Genomic DNA, 20,453 nt, shown 5'->3' with positions numbered 1-20,453 from the left:
GAGAAATCCTGCTTAGCATGCTCAGATTTTAAACGGTGATACTGGAGAGACTGTTCAGTGAAAAACAGCAAAAACATGTAGAATGATTGACTTCTAGAAAAGAATGGTCTTAGGAAATCTGCTAAGAGATTAATGAGACTGACTGACTGTCATCTACTTATCTGTTAGACCAAATTATTTGTAAGCTTTTCACAAGATAAGCACCAAATGCTATTCTAATACATCACTGGAGGTAGGCTGTTTTCCAAAATAGAAGTACAATTAATCATTATTAGCATAAAGAAGCTGCTGATATTGTACATTAATAATGCGATGTTAATGTTTATAAAACAATCACTGTAATGTTGATGTATTGAATACAATGTGGTGAATATATTGTGTCTTGCGTAAGCAGCGAGTATAATTTACCAATTTATGCATACAGCACACTGTTTGGGAATAAAACTAACATGATTAGAGGATGGAAAATGTTTTCCTGAGATGAGATTTTCAGTATTGTCCTTTACCTTCTTTCAAAAAACAAGGAGCAGCTGAAAATTCAGCTTTGACAGAAATATGAATGGATTATTAGTAATAAGAAATAGTGCAACTGCATCATGTGTCTTTACTGGACAATAATGTAGTATGTCTTATAATAATTTTAATAATTTACCTAGGAATGTTTATAATGAGGAATCTGAATAAAAATTGCTATTTGAATTTGTTTACCTTTATCTCTGCCTCTCTCTAGCAGTTATATACTTCTCCCTCATTAGCCTGAATATAAAAATACTTCAAGTCCCTGGACAATCACTCTTTTTATCTACAAATGGGTTTCCCAAACACTGATAATTTCAAAATTGCTTCCGTGGACATTTATCTTAGTAAAACATTACTCAAACACTAATAACCCCAGTTCTTAAAGATAAGTGCGGAGGCATAAGCAATACCAAAGCAAGTTTATTTAAATACAACACTTAGTAGAACGTTTATCATTCATTTAGCGCTATTTTCAAGGGGCTTGGTTCCATGACACTGCATGACTTCTAATTATCCCAGGAGTTATTTAATGATATTAAATGGTGTTGAGGCTTTACTTTAATCACGGGCCCTAGATCAAATCCACAGATCCAAGAAGGGGCTGAAAATATATTAACAGATGAAGGAAAAGACCAAAGGTAGAAATAGCAGAGACACTGAACTATATGCTTAGGCAGTTCTAAGGGATCGGCTTATGTTTGTTGTGTAGTTTCTTTAAACTTCATGTTTAAAATGGGTCTTTTCCCTTTTTCTCCCAGTCACACTTATGACTTTTTTTCAGATAAATACAGATAAACTGCATATTCTAAAAACTCAGAGCAATTTTGGAAAAAAAAAATTGGTGGGTTTTGTTTTAGTAGTTTATCCTTTAGTAATAAGGTTAAAGAATAAAATTTATCAGATAAGCTCTTGTAGGCTCATATTTGATTGTTGGGTTCCACGTGATGTGGAAAGATTCGACAGTTTTTTAGTAATCAGGTGTGTCAGAGTTTTGTGGAAGGATTTGCAGTCACGGGTTGCAATACTGACGGGTGCTGTAGATGCCAAAGGGCTCCGGCTTTGCATCTGTTACACACAGAGACAATGTTTGGTTTTGAAATAATTTCTGTGCTTCATGTATAATCTCATGACATGGAGAGGATCGGAAGTTCAAAAGCCTGTATTCTCTTTCATCGCTTTTATTAGAGGCCAGAAATTTTGTCTAGTAAAAAGATTCTTTAAAGCATAATAGAGCCCATGGATAAAAACATCATGACAAATTCATCGATAGTCTCCAAAATTATGTAAAGTACTTCTAAAAAAAAAAATACAAGGACATTAATTAGCTGATGGGCAAGATCAGGAATACCACATAAATATGTCTGTTTAAATCTCAGTACTTGGACAGCAGTGGTTCCTGCTGCAAAATACAATAATATGTCATTTGGTGACATTTTGAAAAGTGCCGGATGGAAAGGAGTCTCTGTGCTTTTGCCAGACTTTATTTTATGTAGGTCTATTTCTGATTTTGCTGACTATATATTAAGCAGTGTTGACAGATAAATACTGATGTTTTATATTTGTGGAGATTATAGAGTGGCATGCTCTAAACTCTGGTGAAGTAGATTACTTAAACCACTATTACTTCTACTGGATTTTTATTATTATTTGGATTTTCCAGAATCATCATCTTGCATCTGCTGTCCTTTCCCTGCTGTCGACTCTGGCAAAACTGATAGCCAGGTGACTTTTCTGAATAAAATATGTTTTTCACTTCATAGGCTATGATTTCACTCCAACTTTATGCTTATGGAAAACAGAGAAGTTTGGGTCATGCCTTTGGGCCATTGACACTGCAACCTCTGCACAAAAACAACGAAGAGATTATTTCTTGCTGCATTTTCATGAAGTGAATGAAATTGCAACGTAGCTTGACTCTTACTCTGTATCAAGTCATTCTGGATATATAAAAAAAAAATAATTACTTTTTACAAACTAATGTTATTTGGCCTTTTAGAGGCAGGTCAGGTATCATAATCCATTTATCCACAGACATTTTTTGAAAACCTGTGTACCTAAGCAGAGACAAAGCCCCTTTGAGAATGCAAGTTTTGCAAGTAGCACCATTGTTGCCTTTTGCTTGTGTATGTCCCTTCTGATTCCACCGAAGAGAAACAACCATGCCAAAATACTATGATAAAGCTTTTTTTCTGTCTTCTGCTTGGTGGAAATGTTAACATTCTGATTAAATCTTCCAGCTGAGGAAATAGCTTTCAACCAAATGGATAAATATTTGAAACGTTTTTATCTGGTTAAGGAAGCTTTGACATAAATTTCAATAAGGAAAAGATAAAGCTCTAAATCTCTGCTTGGGTCTTTGTTGTCATCTCAAAACCAATTTCCCTTTCAAATCTCCAGTAATCAAGATTGTGCAGCCACCTTTTCTGTCTGCAACAAACCCACAGTCCTACAGGTGGCTGCGGAGGTATTTTGTTATTTTAATGGCACTTTTTCTGAGCTCGATTAAATCGATGGCTTGTGACCATACTGTCCCTTCCATCAAAGACTTGGTATTCAAGGACTATGCTGAAGGACTTGCTTCCAAACCAGAGAGTTATATAGAGCCAAAGAAATGGTAAATACAATAGCAGATGGTTTATATCTGCTTGACAGCATCGGTTTTGGCCAGTACCCAAAATGACAAACTTCGGGGTTGGAAGTTTGAGCTGTTGTTGTTTGAAGTTGGGAGCTGAGACTGTACCTGATCCATGCATACATGACAAGGACATCTAACGTGAGGTTAGAGCAGTGGTCCAGACAGGTCACTGTCAACATAGGGTAAAGAATGAGCTAAGAAAGCAGCATGGATTCAGCTAAGGAGATGGGAATGATATTTTAAATGAAATACCAGCATGCAAGATAAAAGAAGCGGACTGATCATATAGAAAAGCCTAGAGAAGCTTTGTTTACACAGGTCTTTTGAGGAAAGACTGGTTAGACACTGCAGCTATAATCACACTTTTACAGAAATTATATTCACTTACTACCAAAGGATTAAAATGTTTTAAGCAAGCAATATGCATGAGTTGTTTGCTTTAGAAGTTTTTATAAGCATACTCATGAGTATGTTGGATTGTTATAACTTACTGATGAATCTGATGGAGACTTCACGAAACTTCAGTTCACCACAAATATAAAAACTAAAACAAGCCTGTTCAAAAATAACATATACAGAATAGAAAAGTAAACCTCTTTTCTGGCTACCTGAAAGAGCAAGTCTTGCTAAAAGGTTCTGAATTGGGTCCAAGTCAGAGACTTAAAATTAGAGTTTGTAATTATTACTGTATAAGCAACAAATACTTCTTGGTTTTACTGCCTTTCAGTATTTGTCATGCATAGACTGAAAAACATCCCTGAACTTTCTCAGCTGACACAGAAACAGCACCATCTATTCCCGCCCTTCAGAAAGACGAGGCTGTTAGAAACTAATAAGCTCCTTCAGGAATTGGAGATTTCCCCCATCTCAGATGTGTTCCTTCAAACCCCCTCCCGAAAGAGTTCTTTTTCTCTGGTCTGCAAATATGTAATGTCATTCTAAAAGACATTTTTCTCTACAGTTGAAGCAAACTCAAGGAAAAATGAAGAAAAAAAAAGTGGTTTTATTTTCTTTTACTCATGCAAGTCCATCACGGTGGTTGGAGCCATAGCTGGATGGTCCAGTGGAGAGCCTGGAACATGAAGACCAGTCAAGCTCCCCACGTAGGAGGGACAGTGAAGGTATCTTTCAAGTTTCTTTCTGTGAATTCCACATTCCAGCTGTGTGAAACCTTCACTTGATCTAAAAATATATGGGATTAAGAGTCCCAGGGGTGGTGTGATCAAACGACAAAGAGGTTCGATGCTATCCGCATAATTTCTCTAGTATGCTTTTGATATAGAAATTGATGGGCTTTAATCATAGTGGCTGGGAGTGCTGCTTGTCTCAAGGTGGACCTTTGGCCTTTTTTTGACTGTTACATAAACCAAATACTGAATCTTGAATAAAAGCATTCTCTGAGGATATCTTAATGCCCAAAGGAAGATTTGGTTTTGGGATCCCTGTGTGGGATACAGCAAGTCACATCCTCAGAAGAGAAGGGAATTTCCTCTTGTTCCAGATTTGATCTTTATCCTCAGCACGTGTCTGGTACCAGAGAGGAGGAACATCTCTTGCTTACATTCTCCACCAGAAACATTTTACCTGGCTAGATAATAAAATCAGCAGATAAGAATCCAGGTTCAAGAGAAATGAATTCAGGAAGGGAATGGGCAGTCTCAAATTTGTGAGTGAAACTGCTTTTTCAGTGGAAAATTAGGAATTCATCTTCAATTCTGAGGCACTCTGTCGAGTTTCCTCACAGAGACCTCATCACTAATATTGTACCAAAAATGAGGTTCTCACTGAAGTCTCACTGAAGATGGAGGGACCAACGAATGCTTAAACTCTAATTCTGAAGCAGTATCTGTCCGTATCCTTAAATCGCAGTGTTTAGATTCTGTTACAAAATGTCAGTTTTACATATTTTTGTGAAAAGCCCAAATTTCCACATGTACAAATCTTCTTTTCCAAAACTATTTTCTCTTGCTGTTGGGATTTCACCTACTTTTAATTTTGTGAAAATGTCTTATGGTATGAATAAATAATAAGCTATGTGGGATTTTAAAATTGTCATATCTTCCATTTCAGGTATTGCTGTTCTGCTCCCAAGGGGAAATTCTATCCTCCCTGAAGCATTTGAACGTGTTTGTACAGAACACAGACAAGTACAATTCTCTTATTTTTTTTATAAATTTTGTTTTATTTTGTTTCTTTCTTTCTTTCAAGAGGCCAGGATGTCAGGGGACTTTCTGACATTCACCCTATGAATTTCTCATGTATGCAGTTAACTATGAGTTGAGCACAGTTTCATCCTCCCAGGTTTGGAGTGGCACTTACTGCACACTGCAGTGACATCAATTGCTTTCCCAGGGAAGAAAAGTGATATTAAAGTTTCAAACCAGGCACAATATCACCTTTTAGCAAGATAGTCTCCAGCCTTGCTCCGAAGTCCATTCTATAATGTGATTTGTGCTTTACTCCTCTCTTGTGAACAGTGCTCTGAGCTAATACTAATTGGATCTGGCTTTTATTTTCTGGTTCTACCACTGAGCAGGTTACACAATCCCTTTGCCTACTTCTATTTGTTCTCTACTTCTGTTTCAGCTGCCAGTTCTTCAGTGTATCTGCAGTGTGTCTGCACAATTCCCAGCATTACAGGACCACGATCATAAATGCAGTTACAAGGCATGGCCATCAGGGTAGAAAAGAATTAAACGTTGTTTGAGCTTTTCCAAGCAATAAATGTTTCTTGGGTGAAGCAGAAGAAGCCAAACTTGTCTTCTGCTGCTCAGTAAAAGACACCCTAAAACTCAGAGAGACAAAGCAGCAAAGCTAACATTTACACTTCCACAGCACAAATGTAACATTATTGTTTTCAATTACATGTGTAAATAAAGAACAAATTAGCACTTACTGTTTAAAATAGGAATGTGCCTGGTATTGTTGCCTTTACTAGAGTTCATTGTCCTGTGCTCTGGAGTTGGAGTGGTAAATGACAGTTTGTTAAAGCTGTTAGAACATGTACTACGCTGCTGGATTTGTGAATTCATTGTGTTACAATTAATTTCATCCCTGTAAAAGCTCCCCCCACACACCTTTTTTTTTTTTTTGTTTGCTTTATTCTTTTCTTTCTTTTTTTTTTTTTTTTCTTTTAATAGTTAGCCAGCAATTAATTTTTAATCAAGATTCAGATACAGTGTCATTACTGGTTCAGGTCTAATAATGAGCATTATATGACTATCAGAGAAAGTGGGTGTTTGCTTGCCTTTTTGTTCTTTCCCATTCACATTTGCCAGGTTAATATTGTGTATGCAAATTTTCATTTGGACCGCATTAGTGTACAATCTTAAAGTTAAAAAGCCAGAATATTTTGAATTCCAGTAATCCTCAACTGTACTAAATACAATAGGCTTTCTCATTATACATTAACTAATTATCTCTGTGCAGCACTCTAGGTGAATTTCAACACAAGCACTCTAATAATGCAATTAAAAATGTATGAAGGAATTAAAAATGAATTAAAAGCAGATCATACAAAAACTTTCAAATTTGGACTAAATTAAATGACTGGATTTAAGCCCCTCAGTTTTAAAGGACCTGCAGTCAGTAGATTAAGAGTGTTGTGATGCCACTAAGACTGCATGCGGAATAACATAAGCTTCAAATCAAGCGCAAAACTATTCTCCAAACCTCCTGGCGTCTCATTGCCTTAAAGACCATCTTTACCTTGCAAGTGGAAATACCATACAAATAAGTTTTTCCGACAATAATGATCATCCCTATTTAACAGGCATTTGAAGATGTTAAGACAGAAGCTGAGTTTAAGTCCTGGGGCAGGAGGGGACTTCACTGTTGATTTGCTCAGTTCTGGGTAGGTTTGGGTGTCTGCAGTGATCAAGGACCTGTTGGGTCTGGCTCACACAGCCAGGCTGATGTTCCGTGAGGGGCAGCACCCAGGAAAGCTGGTCCTGTCCATCCCTCCCACCGCTTCCAGCTCTCCTCCAAACAACCTTCAGCCCAGGTATGCCCCAAGCTTGCACAAAAACATGAAATTATAGTACATCCTGCCATTTATGCAGATTTTCTGGCATATTTAGGGCTACAGAGATGATGAGAGGTCTGGATCACCTTTCTTATGAGGAAAGGCTGAGAGAGCTGGGGCTGTTCAGCCTTGAGAAGGCTAAGGATCTTATCAATATTTATAAATATCTCAAGGGTGGGTGTCAAGATGATGGGACCAGACACTTTTCAGTGGTGCCCAATGACAGAAAAGGGCCACTGGCACAGACTAAAACACAGGAGGTTCCATCTAAATATGAGGAGAAACTTCTTTACTTTGAGGTGCCGGAGCCCTGGCCCAGGCTGCCCGGAGAGGATGCGGAGTCTCCTCCTCTGGAGACATTCAAACCTGCCTGGACACCTTCCTGTGCAATCTGCTCTGGGGAACCTGCCTTAGCAGGGGGATTGGACTGGATGATCTCCAGAGGTCCCTTCCAACCCCAACCATTCTGTGATTCTGTGATGTTCAGCAGCACATGGAGCCCTGGCATGTCCCACAACCTGGGGATAGTGATGGGAGGCACAGGCATCCCTGACTCTCCCATTCTGTCCGCAAGTCCTTGGCATGGATGGAGACATAGGGGTCACTGGGACCTGGAGGCACATTTGATGCCATCAGGAAAGGGATAGCTGCCTGCCTTGACACTGATGGCTAAGGACACCTGGCTGCACAGGAAAGGCTCTGGAAAGTAAAATGATTAAATTAGGACAGGTCAGCTAAACTAAAGTATCTATTTTTATAATCACAACATTATCAAATATATTCCTCAAGTAAACATAGCAAGCATCACCTAGTAAGGCTCCCTTTGTACTCTGCAATAGGTCAGAAATGTCTCTTTTGGAAAAAAAAAAAAACCCTAACAAGCTATTTTTTAGTTCTGCCAGACTTCTGTCTCAGGGCTATATACTTCCCTTCAGTGCTGTGTGTGACTGCTTTCTGCATTCAGGACAGTAAATGACTTAAGTCAGCAACATCACATAAAGACCAAGTGTAGGGACAGTGGAATATACTGAGAAACTGGCAATAATAACAAACAAACATCTGTAGTAAAACATCAAAGTCAAAATGCACCCTAAGTGATGTGTGCATGGAGAACAACATGGATAAGATAGAATACTATTTATCACACTGGACATCTTCATTTTTCTATTACTGCTCCTTTCCTTCAGGTACTTCTGTGGATCAAGCTGGTTATTTTGTTTATTTTTTGTTGTATTCAGGCTTTTTTTTTTTAAACAAGATAATGTTTACTTTTAAGAATTTTAATACATGAAATATCTCTGAAAAATCATATTCCTGAAAGTCTAACAGAGGAAATAACCCAATCATCACATAGACAGGAGGAACTTAAAATTTCCTGAGTTCAGAAATGCCTTGTGAAGCCACTCAGACCCTCAGAGTTTAAAAATAGTCATTGAAATTTCATTGCCGTGTTCAAAGTCTTTCTTTAAACCGATTCTCTCTGTTGATCATTTTAGTTTACAATTTAATAGTTATAGGGATTTCATATGTTTCAGCTCAGGGTGATATCCTGAAGGCACTGCAAGGGAAATGCCTTCCCTGGTGTTCTGTGAAGCTGAGGCCAGTCCCTGCCACCTCCAAAAAGAGAGAAGGCAGAGCTCTGAGGAGAAACCCCAGTAGACAAGTTATTTCAAAATAAAGGGGTGTTTTGGCACCAGCATCTTTATTTCTCTCCTGTAGGTTGTATTCAATGTAGAGTTCACAATACAAACTGAATGCTAATATTTTCAACAGGCGAAAGAAAACATGTTCGAAACATGCTTTGGGCAAGAATTTTAAAAGGCTTTAAATGCTTAAAGCCAACAGAAATTAACGGAGCTGTAGGGTGTGATTAGTTACTCTGGATCGTGTCTGAATCCCAGAGTTATTCAGGATCTGGATGGGATCAGACCCTGTTCTCTCACTCTAAGGTACCTGGTGTACACAGGCTGAAAGACTCACTCCAGAGCCTTCCTCTGGTTTTGGTGTTGGTATATAGGCACCATCTCCGAAGTACTTACTGCAAGGCAGCAACTCTCCAGCAGATCCCTTTTGGTAGAGTGACTGCCATGTGGGCTCATCACTGGTTCTCCCTCAATGGTGTTTCTGGCTTGGACACTGGTAACCAGCCCTTTGTGCACAGCTTTTCCTGCTTGTGTTCCCTTTGTAGAGCCCATGGATTCTTTTATATTAGGACAAATCCCTGGTTATACAAAATACAAGTCATTTAATAGACCACAGATAGGCTCTTAACCTTAGAGAATCCATCCCAGCCACACAAGATGATCCATTCCTCACATTAAATTCTCTCTGAGGAGAAAAGTTCTGCAACTACTCCCAGACTGCTCCCTAATCTGATAAAATGATCCTGTCTCAGACTTTTATTTTGCATCTCAGCTAGTAAAGAGTACTCCAGATGGGAAAGCATCGCTTAATTGGCTTACTTAGAATAATGATAGTGATAATGAGACCTTTCCTCACCTGGAGGAGAATGCCCCACTGCAAAGATGTCAGAGAAACGAGCAGTGAGATCTTGGAGCAATTTTATGTTATATACACACACACACACACAATGACCTTTAAAGACTTTGCCCACCAGGGAGAAGTTATGTAGCTAAGCAAGCAGGGAAAACATATGAACCTGAAGAATTATTTCCTCTGGCAATAGCTAATATATTACTGGCAAAATAGACCCGCCACATTTCAGAACATTATTCTGACCGTGTTCACAGTTTCTAGCTAAGTTAAAAATCAACTTGCCATACATTAAAACAAAATGAGAGACAGATCTCCATCAGGAAAAGAGTGCTGCTATTGTGCAGGCAAAATTGAATCTGTTTTGCATAAAAATGAATGAAGTACAGGGTGGTCTGCCAAGCCTTTTATACACCTCTGCCCAAGTGTAAGATCTACCATAAAACTTGAAAGAAGAAAAAGGGGTTACCCAGAAAGACTTTTTTCTGCAAAGTCTTTCCGGTTTCCCATTACATTGCAATCTGTCTTCCAATTTGGGTGCAGAAACAGCAATCTTTGTCTCTGTTGGTAAGGATTTCTACCATAAAGCCAAGTACAAATGCTTATTAGCATGAATTCAGTGGGTGAGCTGAAAAGAGGCAAAAGCCCATAAGAGTGAGATCCCTCTCTGTCTCGCCAAACTTTGTATATTGCCAGTGCAGACATCTGCATTTGGACTCATCACTGAAATTAATGACTACTAAGCAGTGTCACACTTAAAATTCTTTGCCTATTTCAAATGTCTGGTTTTGGATGGCTGAACTGTTCCCAAAAATTTTGTTTCTTTCTGTCAACTCCAAAGGTGCTTATAACAGTGCATGCTCTGATACAGCATATGTCCAAGCTTTACAACCTTGCTGCAACACTTATCAATCATAAACAATTCAAGGTCAGGACTTTCCCAGACTGTCTGTAGGTTTCTTTTATTTCGTTGGTTTGAATGTACAGGTTCTTCACTGATATGCATTTCCATTCTGCATCTGGGCGCTGCAGATCATTTTGCTCTCATAAAAATCTAATCTGCCCAAACACCGTTGTGTATGTTAAATAAGAAAATAGGCTATTAGGGAGATGTGCAGAGTATTTATGCATCTAAAACATAATTAAATCTGCAAAAAGATGTAAGTGGTATAAAGACTACCACTAAAATGTTAAAGTGACGGGCATGGTCCCAGCATGGTGAACTTCTTCCTTTCTATCATGAAACAACATTTCATGAATTCACATCCTGTGTTCCCTGCTTGCAGATAACTCAGCCAGATGACTCACGATTATGCAAAGATATTGAACCTGCTGCTTACAACTTTTATTTGTACACCAGGCATCATTTCAACTTTATTGCTCCCATTTGCTTTCTATCTCTAATAACAGGCCTGCCTACAAAACCCACAGAATCCTTTAAAACACACAGTTCATTAGTGCTGTTTTGAAAAGCATTGTAAACAGTGAAAATACATCTCAGACATAGATGTCTGGAACTGATAATGAAATTATGGTTCATTCTATGGCAGGGAGAATCATAAAACAGATATTAATGTGGAACTTGAGTCCTTGGATCCGGCAATATTAAGAAAACTCTCTGATAAAGTGCCATCAGTTAGGTGTGGTTTCTGTTCTGCTTTCTCTGTAGAAGACTCTCAGAAGTGACACTGTTCATTCCAGTGTTATCATGTTTTTTCCTCTCTTCAGCTTTAAAAGAAATGCAGTTTGTATTGGATTATAACCTCAGAGGAGCAGTACCACTTCAGTGTAATATAAGGAATTAATTTCTACCACTTGTTTGCATAGTTTTCTATAGGTTTCTACATGCTACTATGTCTGATACATTTGTTCCTGGCTTGGGATACAAAAGTTACGTAATAAATTTAGGCTACACTGAGTTAACAAACCTAGAGGGAAATCATTCATTACTTAAACATGCAATTTCCAAACTCTTGGTAGTTCACCTGTATAAATTGCAGCCTTTGTGCTTTGTCATTTTAGAAAATGAGTCTAAGACAAAATTAGCTTTAATTGTATTTGCTGCTAGTAAGGCTTTTTCTTTCTAATATTATTGAAGAAGTAAGAAAATATTTCCGACATGACAAGGAGAAATTCATTTTTAGATATATGAGCAATATATAGAAACTTACATACTTCCGTGTCTGCTTACTTGTCCAGTTGTCTGTACAAATGCCTTTTTAAACCAATAAGTACTTATAATGAAATTTAAAGAAGAGATGTAGTCCACAGAGATAGAGGATTCTGATTCCATAAGAGCCAGAAGCTGGGGGAGAGGGAGGATATTAGTGCCAGCACTGAAATTAAGGATAAGCTCACCATTTATTAGACATCAGAGAATCCAGGTGGGTGTAACAAACTTACCTTGATGAGCTCAGCTGCTCCTCATACACTCATCACTGACTTCAGGAAGCACACATTTTAGCCCGACCTTGTTACAGTCAAATTAATATTCCATGAGGGGAATAAATCTTTAGCTTTAGCTAATTCAGCACTTGTTCACCTGCAGAGGTGACATGTGGAGTCCTCGCCCAAGACAAAACGGGGTTTTCCCCCTGGGATATTGCTGCAGACCTTGGGCTTTCACCCCAGGGAGATTTCCACTGAGGAGGGATGTTAAACCTGACTCAGAGTGGCTTTGATTTACTGAGGAATTTCTTTAAGTTGAAATATCTGAAAACAACTTCTACATACTTTATCATGTTTGGCTATTTGCTGTCATCATGTGAATAATCTCAAGTAAATTGACTAAATTAATGTCATTTCAGTGCTAAAATAGTGTCAAAAATTTGGCTTAAGCACTTTCGAGGCTGTTGGTTGTTTTTCCATGTGCCTTTACCGTGAAGAATTCAGACTGTCTGTATTTCAGTACAAAGTGTTTAATGCCCCTTTGCACATTAACACATTCATATCTACTCATGATTTAGGTCTGTCACAGAAATAAGTGACTGATCTCTGTGTGTGGTATTTAGTGCTATATTCCCAAATACCTTGTTTTCTTCAAGTCAACATGTCTTACAACAGCCTTAAAACCGCCAAACTGGATGTGTCTGACTTTCTGGGATGAGTAGTAAAGGTCCACGAATCTTGATTTGCATTAACTTCCCAGGATTATGCAAATGTTTCTGCAGAGTAATCAGTCGTCCTAAATGAGGAACCAATTATCATTGTTTGATTATTTGATAACCATCTGTATGGAGTAATTGCTGGTGAGGTATGGTACAAATAAATACATCTCATCAGACTTTCTGGAAAAGCAGTATAATTAGAAATGAGTTTGATTGTCTCAGCTCACATGGTATTGATCAACGCTCTTCCTAGTAAAATAAATACAATTTGGTAAAGGTTGTTACCAATCTATGCCTAGAAAAGACAAATGAATAGTCAGCAGGGAGAGCAAATTGCAAGCACATTTAAGTAATAAGACACAGCAGGACAAACTATTGTTAGGGCAGACACCCTGAAGTGTCTTAATGTGATTATAATGTGGCTTCCTGAAACAAAACAATTATAACTATCCTAGATAAAATATTATTATCTTATCAATATTCTGCAGGATTAACTGAAAGCCAAGCAACTAAATTTTTGTTTTTCATCCTATACCTAGAGTTTTAAAAGATGCTTCCAAAGATGGACGTCAAAAACACCTTCATTTTTGGTAGCCATATTCAATGTATTACATTGAAAACCACAGCTAGGCCTTATGCTTAACACAGACACAGAGGTCGGAACAACTAAGATTTAATTTCAAAACACATTGTTAAAAGTTTATGTAAATTTTTTTTGCTTGGTTAGTTGACTAACCAATTGAACGTTCCTTCATGATGTAGACATAAAGTTTAAAAATGAGAATGAACATATTATGGAAGATATTTAGAGCTTGTTTTCAAGATGCAAAAAAACCCTTATTTGAATATATTAATTTTGTTTGCCAAGGTGCACTTGTGTTCTATTCTGTACTGCTGGTGAGAGGGAAAATGGGAAAAAAAGTGCATGCATCATTTTCATTCAATGAGACTTTACCTTATGCAGAAATCTAATTTATTACTGTTGTGGGTGTAACATTTTCTTGTCTTGGTACAGGCTTTTCACCAATGACGTTGGATGGGACAGAGCGCAACGTCAGCAAGTCTGCAGATGACACAAAACTGGGAGGAGTGGCTGACACACCAGACATTCGTGCTGACATCCAGTGGGACCCAGACATGCTGGAGAAATGGACTGGAAGTGCAAAGTCCTGCACCCGGGGAGGAACAACCTTGTGTACCAGGATATACTCAGAGCAACCAGCTGGGAAGCTGCTTGGCAGAGGAGGCCCTGGGGTTTGTGGTGGACACAGCTGGAGTGTTGGGTCCAGTGCTGATCTCCCCAGTATAAGAAAGATAAGGACGTACTGGAGAAAATCCAGCAAAGGGCCATCAAGATGATTAAGTGATTGCAGCAAGAGGCTAAGCTGGGATCATTCAGGCAAAGGTTCTTCTCAGTGGTGCCCGGTGAACAGCCAAGAGTTAACAAACATGACGTGAAATGCAGGATATTCTGTTTAAACCTAAGAAAAGGTGGTCAAGCAAAGGATTGGGTTGTCCCCAGTGGTTTTACAGTCTCCATTCTTAAAGATATTCAAAGTCCAGCCTGCTATGCCTGCCCTTGCTAAAGCAGGGGTTGGGCTAGATGGTCTCCAGAGGTACCTACAACCACAGGCTCTCTGTGACTCTGATGTGACGAAGTAAATGAACCCCTTGAGTGTCCTGATTTCCAGCTGAATGGCTGGAAAAATGTTTTGTATGAGGTCTGCCTTGGGGTATGATATTTTCATTTTTTACCTGCATGTTTAATGGCATTATACATAGTCTTGGCAATGAAGCAATGGCGTTGTGACTTGCTACTAAGTCTTCTCACTTCCTGCTGGTAATATGTGTAGCTTTGCCTTTTTCTTCCTTCCAGGTTAATTTGGCCTATTTAAGATCTTGTCTATTTTGCAAGACTTCTGTATGGGTGAATCTCTGTTACCGCACATATCATATTCTTAACAGAATCAGAAAGCAAGGCATTCAATACCCACAAGCTTTATTCTGGCAATTTTGTTTAAACTTTATATTAAAATCTGTCACTGAAGCTTTAAAAATGCATCTGTGAATCATTTTTAGTTGAATATTTGCTTTATGTGTTTATATATTTAAACATCTTTTCATTAAAGAAACCCAAGATGACTTACTTGCTGGATCGTTTTTTATTAATAAATTTTTAAAGCCTACATTCCACAAAATTGCTGGGAGCCTTAACTCCTCCATTACCACCAACAGGGACTAACTGAGCATTCATTTTCAAAACCTTACTGGACAAATTGAATTCACATGTAGTATTTCAGGTATTAATAACTGCACAAGGATATTCTTGAAGTTGGCAGGCACACAGCAGCAAAATGAAGCTGACACGAGTTTGAAATGACCAATGATTTAAAATTTGGAGAAAATAATAAGACGACTGATTTGCAGAGACCATCTATGTCACTGTTTAGATTTTTCACAGCAGGTTACTTATCAAGCTAATAGAAATGCTGACATGCACAACCTTAACTCCTATATCACCCAGTCACTGCTCTAATCTAATTGATTTGTGGTTGTTTCCTTGGATTGAGACATAAAGTGGATGTGCTTTCCAAAATCTCTTCAGCTCTTCTTTAGGACAAAGAGGCTGTCCCAGAGGTACCTGTGATTACATGATTCAAACAGATTTTTATGATTTTTTGGTGGGCCTGTTTAAGTGACAGTGCATCGTATTTCATACCAGCTGAACTGCAGCCCTATGAATAATTACAATATTTTCAGCTGGTTGTACCCTTCCCTGACCTCTGTGGGCAAGAATTCCTGCACTTACTTTTAAAGTTAACACAGCAATAACAGCTATTTTTATGAACTATGTCAGATAATTATGTTGTCTTGCATTTTTTCAGCTGTCTAAATTAGCATATATCATTTGCAACAATGGGTATGTTATATCGCATTTTCTCCTCAAGTTCTTGTTTTCCAAACTATAAAAAATAGTAACAGCTATAAATTTTCTTCCTTTTCATTCAGCTTCATTATGCTGAGAAAAACAATCCATTATATTGTAGGGAGAATACAAATAAAAACAGAAGAATAAATCTAACAATAAATAACATTATTAAAATATGCATGTTTTTGCTATGGCTAAGATATGCTCATTGATGTAAATACAATTTTGGTCATGGCCTGTCAGTCTTTCCTTTGTTCAAGCCCTGTTTCACCTGGGCTCTGGGGATGCAATGCTTTTTTCTAATCCTGGAGAGGAATAGTGGCAGCACCACATTCACCTACTATTCCAATCACCCAAATAGATTTCAGCTGTAGGATGTGGCCCTATAGAACACTTTTTATCACATATTGAAACACAGGCTTTTAATATTTGTCTTCTCATTATGAGCTCCTTCAGTTTCACTAACCTGGACTGTACTAATGGGGAAAGTGATGGAGCAGCTCCCAGCACTGATTCTACACAACCGTGGTAAGATGATTCTTCTTCCTTCTTTCTTCTTCCTTCTTTCTTCTTCCTTCTTTCTTCTTCCTTCTTTCTTCTTCCTTCTTTCTTCTTCCTTCTTGAATTGCCAGAATACCTAGAGGATGACACTAGCACTCACAAGCTGCTGTTGTTGATACCATCTTTTAGGACCAAGTACTAGTATGATATGTAATTTCAACATCTGAAAAACACGTATAGTGGCATAGATGGATTTAGTAATCACTATGTATATCTGGGCATGACGTTAAATGTCACGTCATGAATGCAGTTTCATGATGGGGATTTACTATCCAACTTGTAATGTCTTGCTTTTGCATTTGGTTCATTTTGAGTTTCCTGAATTGAATGTGTGATTTGAAGCCAAAATATTTTATAGTCAGCGTTACTTTCTATAGCAAAAAGATATTTTATAGTCAGTGTTACTTTCTGTAGCAAACATTTATGAAATTCTGAAACTTGATACACAAATATTTGAACATTTTCCCACATCCGTATGGTGAATCACTTATATAAGTACATTCTGCAGTCTTAGCAAGTAAGGATCCATTTCAGTAAATTCCCCTTTTAGAAAATCTCTGTCAACTCTAGTCAACTTTCTCTTTTTAGTTTTTATCCATATGTACATTGCAAAGTCCAGTAAATAATGAGTTCAGGAATATAACTAGAAAAATAGTTTCCAAAATAATTTTAAAACATCCTTAATCAAATCCAAGCAAGAATCATAATCAATTTGTCTTATGGAATTTTTCATTAAACTGAATTTTATTTATAAAATACATTCTTATTTGTTTCCCCTTTGAAAATGTTTGAAATGAGATGCTTAAGGGCAATCAATAACTTAAGTCACAAAAACTGTTTTTACTTATCACTTTGCTAGCAATAAGGTTATTAATTTTTTTCTCTTTATTTCTTTTTTTCAAGTCAGGTTGTTAAAAGCGATAGGCCTGGACTGAATACAGCTGAGAGATGTTTCTATTTGACAATATCTGTGCTAAGGAAAAGAATCACATTTCAAATGTTTGGGGATCAAAGGAAATGAATGCAATCATGTAAACACCAAATTGGATTGTTATGGCTTGTTTTATCTATGTAAACATTGGTAAAGGAATCAAATTGCTACAATTGATACACTTTATTCGAAGGGCTATCTTGCAGAAATAACAGCGAATTACAGGGATGGCAAAGGGTAAACCTCTACACCTGCTGGTGTAGTGCTTAGTGGCAGGGAAGGAAGGAAGGAAACAAGTAATATTCTAGGCTGAAAAGCAATGCTAGAAAGATAGAAGTCATCAGTCTAAAGAAATGTACCTCTCAATTGTAATGATCAAGTATGATTTGCTCTGGGAGAGTACAGAGGTTTAATACGATTCCCTTGTCAAAATAATCACAATCTACCGTGGCCATTGCTCTTTCGCAGTTCCTTAATGACAAGGTGGAGAGATCCAACCTCTAATTTAGATTTGTAGAAATGACATCAAATGACAGTAGATCTGATTAAATAGATTGGCAGCTGAAGCCCAAGGATACTGCATTAGTCTATGACAACTTCACCATAGCAGGATGCTCGATGGTGCTGCCTCCCTTTGTGACCAGCATGTAATTTCTGTTGCATGTTTACGGCAGCTCCACATCAAAGGAGATGGGAGTCATCATGTGCAGGTTAAAAAATACGGATTTTGTGATTGTCTTCTTTAATGATAAATTCAAAACCCTGCAAGAAAACATGCTTTTTCCCTACCCTTTTTTTCTCAGCAGTTGTGTTTTGGGTCTCTGAGAACACAGAGGAGCACAGGTCACCCAAAAGCAGATGCTCTCCATGTTGAGTGTTGGGTTGACAGTGACAGTGAAGCCCTGATCTCAGCATATCTTGGTTTCTCTAGTATCCAATTTTAGCTTTTTCTTTTTTATCTATTTGCTGCAGTGTGTTTGAATAGAATGGATGACTACACCTAAGTATAGCAACCATCAGTGCTGTCTGCTCTTTAGAAATAAAAGTAAATACAACCTAATTTTGCCGTTTTCATTGATGGCAGAACTTTTTTTCAGCAGAGAGAAACAGCTACCTCTGTCCTAAGTATAGTCAATACCTACTCTTAATCCATAAATTTCCAGATGTCTTCTTTAATCTCTGATGCTTTTTGAACTGAGGTCTGGAAGATTTTCAGCTCATGACTCACATTTGTATCAGAAAGTCGTGTGTGGAACCAAAATGATTCTATGATTGGCATGATTTAAAATAACAGGTGGGGAAGTGGGTAAGCAGATCTTGGCTCAGTGCCCCAAATGTATGTACTGCAAAGGAAAGCTTTCCAATATTTCATTCACTAGGTCACAAATTATCTATTCACATCTGTAGGAGCTCTTTGCCAGGGAAAGGTCTTTAGATTCCGGTCTCGCCAATGGATTTGTTGCAAGACTGCATGCCCCAGTGAATTTGTTTTTCAACAGAACGGATTCTCTGACAATTTGCACCTTTCCTAGATAAGAAATCTATTTCCCTTTTATTCCTCTTGGCCTGTGGTATAACACAGAACTTGTGGGGACAGGACAAACAACTTTGTATGTGATAGGATTCCACTTTACTTCTTTTCCCTGTCTACCATACATCTAGGAAAAGCACTAGAAGTGTACTAAGATGTTTGTAGGAGAGGGCTGGTATAATATTTCAGCATTACAATAGTCCATGCCGCTTGGGCAGGGGTAGGAGTGAAGTGTTGCCCTGTGCCATTGAACAGCCACAGGTAGACGGTAGCAAGACACTGTCAGAGAGGTCAGGCTCTGGTTCTGACCCCTCTTGATAGCACCATAATCTCCTGAGGAATTTTCCCCTGGAATCTAAGCACCAATTTGTTTTAAAATCTATCACTGTCACAGAGAAATTGCAAAGTAGCAACAGCCACTGTTACCGCCTGACCCTGCTGTATTTTGATCTTGCTGCTGGTGGAGGCAGGATGTCCAGCTCACAAAACACACAGCAGCTGGCAAACAATGGCCTGCTGTTCAGAAATACTTTCTTAAAATCTATATATATTTCCCAAATTTTATGTTTAGATTTATTAAACGATTTAACGTATTCATAGAGAATTAATAAGCAGCAGGTTGGGCAGTCATTGGCCTGTACACTAGAAAAATCTAAATTAATTTCTCAAATCCATCCCCTACCTGTCAAAAGAGAGAAGAAATGAGACAACAACAGGTTTTTTAGTCTTCTTGGCTTTATTTGCAAATATTTGGGGTGGGGAAGTGTATCTCCAGGCATATGTGTCATGCTTTTAACTCCTAGAGTGTTTTTAACATCCAAATGCAACAGCACTACGTCTCCCAGGGGACCACAGAAACACTATTTTGAGTACATGCCATCTGTACATTGTACCTTTATTTGTATTTGCATTCAAACATCTCCACGGGTTTCCGGGTCTTTTTGAGGGCTTGCTATGGAGGCAAAGGCAAGCATTGTGGATGGCTACGGTGCCAGTCTGGACCTAAGGAGCAGAGGCAGCTGTGTAGATGTTCAAAAACAAGGTGGTTTGGAGGTTTTTTGCACCATAAACAAAAGCAAGGAGTGCAATGACTGTTTTTGTCAACAGCAAATCCTTTTTCTCAAGAGATTTCCAGGCTCTTTTTCAACACTCAAGTGTCTGATAGTTCAAATAATCTTTTGATAAACAACAAGGAGGAGTCTTCCAGAAGAGACTATAACCAGGCTGGCTTTGCTCTGCCTAAGTTACCGAGAGCATCTGCCGCTGACTTTCAAGACATCCCTGCTAAGCTGAACATACACTTTTAAAAACCCTCTTCCTTATGTTTCCACTGACTGTCAAAATCCCACCTGCCCATTCCATGTTCCTGACAGTTATTGATGTCTGAGAAAAGGAGCTTTAAAAAAACCTTACTTAAAATTAGATCTGGGAGCTTTAAATATGAATAAAAGGGAACCGATATTTACCACTGTAAAGTGAAATATCTGCATTTTAATGGCTCAAGAAACAGCTGAAGACCTTTGATTTGTTTTAGGACATGCTAATTAGAAAATCTAATTTTGTTTCACCTTTGTCAATTACCCATTCCCCTTCACACCCAAATCAGTAATTTAACTTAATGTTCTAGATTAACTTCATAAAATGCTTCTGAATACGCGTAACTTTCCTGCACTTTGAATATTTTTGTTGCCAACAGTAATGCAGCCTCAAGTATTTAACCACT

The 20,453-nt window shown here is 38.1% G+C and overlaps 1 long non-coding RNA gene across 1 annotated transcript; it reads left to right on the top strand.

Moving 5' to 3' along the window:
- Positions 1 to 2,507: 2,507 nt before the first annotated feature.
- On the top strand, positions 2,508 to 19,760 carry LOC110355037 (uncharacterized). Its single transcript, XR_002407381.2, has 3 exons — positions 2,508 to 4,275; positions 5,225 to 5,301; positions 13,794 to 19,760. It is a non-coding gene; the product is annotated as an uncharacterized LOC110355037 (long non-coding RNA).
- The last annotated feature ends 693 nt before the right edge of the window (positions 19,761 to 20,453 follow it).

Source organism: Columba livia, chromosome 9 (assembly GCF_036013475.1).
Source record: "Columba livia isolate bColLiv1 breed racing homer chromosome 9, bColLiv1.pat.W.v2, whole genome shotgun sequence".
NCBI classification, from domain to species: Eukaryota; Metazoa; Chordata; class Aves; order Columbiformes; family Columbidae; genus Columba; species Columba livia.
Note: the sequence above shows the minus strand (reverse complement) of the source record. Positions and strands in the feature narration are given on the sequence as shown.